Raw genomic sequence first — 4,100 nt, 5'->3', positions numbered from 1 at the left:
GGCATTAAACGCCAGTCTGGTACTTGTTTCTGGCGTTTAACGCCAGCTTGATGCTTCTTTCTGGCGTTAAACGCCAGTTTAATGCTTCTTTCTGACATTAAACGCCAGTTTGATGCTTCTTACTGGCGTTTAAACGCCAGTAAGCTCTTCCTCCAGGGTGAGCTATTTTTAATGCTGTTTTTCATTCTGTTTTTGATTTTTCAGTAGTTTTTGTGACTTCACATGATCATCAACCTAAAGAAAACATAAAATAGCAATGGAAAATAAATAGATATAATTAAATAACATTGGGTTGCCTCCCAACAAGCGCTTCTTTAATGTCAATAGCTTGACAGTGAGCTCTCATGGAGCCTCACAGATGTTCAGAGCATTGTTGGGACCTCCCAACACCAAACTTAGAGTTTGAATGTGGGGGCTTTGGTTGACTCTGCATTGAGAGAAGCTTTTCATGCTTCATCTCCATGGTTACAGAAGGAGAACCTTGAGTCTTAAATACAAGGTAGTCCTCATTCAGTTGAAGGACCAATTCTCCTCTGTCCACATCAATCACAGCTTTTGCTGTGGCTAGGAAGGGTCTTCCAAGGATGATGGATTCATCCTCATCCTTTCCAGTGTCTAGGATTATGAAATCAGTAGGGATGTAAAGGCCTTCAACCTTTACTAACAAGTCCTCTACTAATCCATAAGCCTGTTTCATTGATTTGTCTGCCATCTCTAGTGAGATTCTTGCAACTTGTACCTCAAAGATTCTCAGTTTATCTATTACAGAGAGTGGCATGAGGTTTATCGCTGACCCAAGGTCACACAGAGCCTTCTCAAAGGTCATGGTGCCTATGGTACAAGGTATGAAGAACTTTTCGGGATCCGGTTTCTTCTGAGGCAATGTCTGCCTTATCAATGCACTTAGTTCATTGGTGAACAAGGGGGGTTCATCCTCCCAAGTATCATTACCAAATAAACTGGCATTCAACTTCATGATGGCTCCTAGATATTTAGCAACCTGCTCTTCAATGATGTCTTCATCCTCTTCAGAGGAAGAATAGTCATCAGAGCTCATGAATGGTAAAAGGAGGTTCAATGGAATCTCTATGGTCTCTAGATGAGCCTCAGATTCCTTTGGTTCCTCAAAGAAAAATTCCTTATTGATCAGTGAACGTCCCAGGAGGTCTTCCTCACTAGGATTCACGTCCTTCTCCTCCTCTCTGGGTTCGGCCACACCAAGTAAGGTTATGGCCTTGCACTCTCTTTTTGGATTCTTTTCTGTATTGCTTGGGAGAGTACTAGGAGGAGTTTCAGTGACTCTTTTACTCAGCTGGCCCACTTGTGTCTCCAAATTTCTAATGGAGGACCTTGTTTCATTCGTGAAGCTTAGAGTGGTCTTAGATAGATTAGAGACTATATTTGCTAAGTTAGATGGATTTTGCCCAGAATTCTCTGTCTGTTACTGAGAGGATGATGGAAAAGGCTTGCTATTGCTAAACCTATTTCTTCCACCATTATTAAAGCCTTGTTGAGGATTTTGTTGATCCTTCCATGAGAAATTTGGATGATTTCTCCATGAGGGATTATAGGTGTTTCCATAGGGTTCCCCCATGTAATTCACCTCTGCTATTGCAGGGTTCTCAAGATCATAAGCTTCTTCTTCAGAAGATGCTTCTTTAGTACTGTTGGATGCAGCTTGCAATCCATTCAAACTCTGAGAAATCATATTGACTTGCTGAGTCAATATTTTATTCTGAACCAATATGGCATTCAGCGTATCAATTTCAAGAACTCCCTTCCTCTGAGGCGTCCCATTACTCACAGGATTCCTTTCAGAAGTGTACATGAACTGGTTATTTGCAACCATGTTAATGAGTTCCTGAGCTTCTGTAGGCGTTTTCTTTAGGTGAATGGATCCACCTGCAGAATGGTCCAATGACATCTTTGATAATTCAGACAGACCATCATAGAATATATCCAGGATGGTCCATTCTGAAAGCATGTCAGAAGGACACTTTTTGGTCAGTTGCTTGTATCTCTCCCAAGCTTCATAGATGGATTCACCTTCTTTCTATTTGAAGGTTTGAACATCCACTCTAAGCTTGCTAAGCTTTTGAGGAGGAAAAAACTTGGCTAAGAAAGCCGTGACCAGCTTATCCCAAGAGTTCAGGCTATCTTTAGGTTGAGAGTCCAATCATATTCTAGCTCTGTCTCTTACAGCAAATGGGAAAAGTATAAGCCTGTAGACCTTGGGATCAACCCCATTGGTCTTAACAGTATCACAGATTTGTAAGAATTCAGTTAAGAACTGAAAAGGATCTTTTGATGGAAGTCCATGAAACTTGCAATTCTGTTGCATCAAAGAAACTAATTGAGGCTTTAGCTCAAAATTGTTTGCTCCAATGGCAGGGATTGAGATGCTTCTTCCATGTAAGTTAGAATTTGGTGCAGTAAAGTCACCAAGCATCTTCCTTGCATCTCCACCATTGTTATTATTTTCGGCCATGTCTCCTTCTTTTTCGAAAATTTCTGTCATATTTTCTCTAGAGAGTTGTGCTTTAGCTTCCCTTAGCTTCCTCTTCAGAGTCCTTTCAGGTTCAGGATCGGCTTCAACAAGAATGTTCTTATCCTTGTTCCTGCTCATATGAAAAAGAAGAGAACAGAAAAGAAAATATGGAGTCCTCTATGTCACAGTATAGAGATTCCTTATATGAGTATAAGAAGAGAAGAATGGAAGAAGAAAAAGATAAGAATTCAAACACAGAGGAGAAGAGTGAGTTCGAATTTTTGAATGAAAGAGAGGTGTTAGTAGATAAATAAGTAAATAGAAGAAGATGAGAGAGGGGGAGAAAATTCGAATTTAATTTAAACTAAAAGGAAAATATTTTTGTTTTTATTTTAAAATTTAGTTAGAATTCGAAAATTAAAAAGAGAAATAAAACTAAAATTAAAATTTGAAACAATTAGTTAATTAAAAAGAATTTTGAAAAAGTGGATAGGAGTTTTCGAAAATTGGAGAGAGAAAAGTAGTTAGGTGGTTTTGAAAAAGATATGATTGAAATAGAAAAAGATATGATTGAAAATTATTTTGAAAAAGATTTGAATTGAAAAATAAAAAAGATTTGATTTTGAAATTAAATTTGATTACTTGACTAACAAGAAACTAAAAGATGTGATTCTAAAATTTAAAGATTGATCCTTTCTTAATAGGCAAGTAACAACTTGAAATTTTTAAATAAAAAAATATGAAACAAAATAAGAAAAAAAATTTTGAAAATCAATTTGAAATTTTCGAAAATATGAAAGAAAAAATGAAAAATGTTTGATTTTTGAAAAAGATTTGAAAAAGATAGAATTTTTAAATTGAAAATTTGATTTGATTCATAAGAAACAATTAAATTTTAAAACTTTATAACTAAATCAATTCAAATGTTTGAAATTTATGAGAAGGATAAAGGAAAGATATCTTTTTTTTTTTGAATTTTTAAGAAGAGAGAGAAAAACAACAAAAAGACTCAAAACATGAAAATTATGAATCAAAACAAGAAAAATATGCAAGAACACTTTGAATGTCAAGATGAACACCAAGAACACTTTGAATGTCAAGATGAACATCAAGAACATATTTTTAAAAATTTTTAAGAAAAAAAGATATGCAAGACACCAAACTTAAAAATTTTTAATGTTGAGACACTAACAAATTGAAAATGCATATGAGAAACAAGAAAAGATGCACAACAAGAAAATACAAAGATCAAACAAAGTAGATCATCAAGAACAACTTGAAGATCATGAAGAACATATGATGAATTTGGAAAATTAAGAAAAAATTACAAACATGCAATGGACACCAAACTTAAAACTTGACACTAGATTCAAGCAAGAAACACAAAATATTTTTGATTTTTATGATTTTGTAAATTTTTTTGGTATTTTTCGAAAATTATTTTGAAAAATAAAATAAGGATTTCAAAATTTCTAATGAGAATTCCAGGAATCATGCAATGTTAGTGTAAAGCTCCGGTCCAGGAATTAGACATGGCTTACTAGCCAGCCAAGCTTTCAGTGAAAGCTCCAGTCCAAAATACTAGACATGGCCAATGGCCAGCCAAGCTTTA

General features: G+C 35.3%; 1 non-coding gene across 1 annotated transcript; it reads left to right on the top strand.

Annotated features, from left to right (window-relative positions):
* Positions 1-1,978: 1,978 nt before the first annotated feature.
* Positions 1,979-2,086, top strand: LOC148581006 (small nucleolar RNA R71). The gene has a single exon (XR_015896263.1). It is a non-coding gene; the product is annotated as a small nucleolar RNA R71 (small nucleolar RNA).
* Positions 2,087-4,100: the final 2,014 nt, after the last annotated feature.

This window comes from Arachis ipaensis, chromosome B10 (genome assembly GCF_059453495.1).
Source record: "Arachis ipaensis isolate K30076 ecotype BB chromosome B10, ASM5945349v1, whole genome shotgun sequence".
Lineage (NCBI taxonomy): Eukaryota > Viridiplantae > Streptophyta > Magnoliopsida > Fabales > Fabaceae > Arachis > Arachis ipaensis.
The sequence above is the reverse complement of the archived record's forward strand: the minus strand, read 5'-3'. Positions and strand labels throughout refer to the sequence as shown.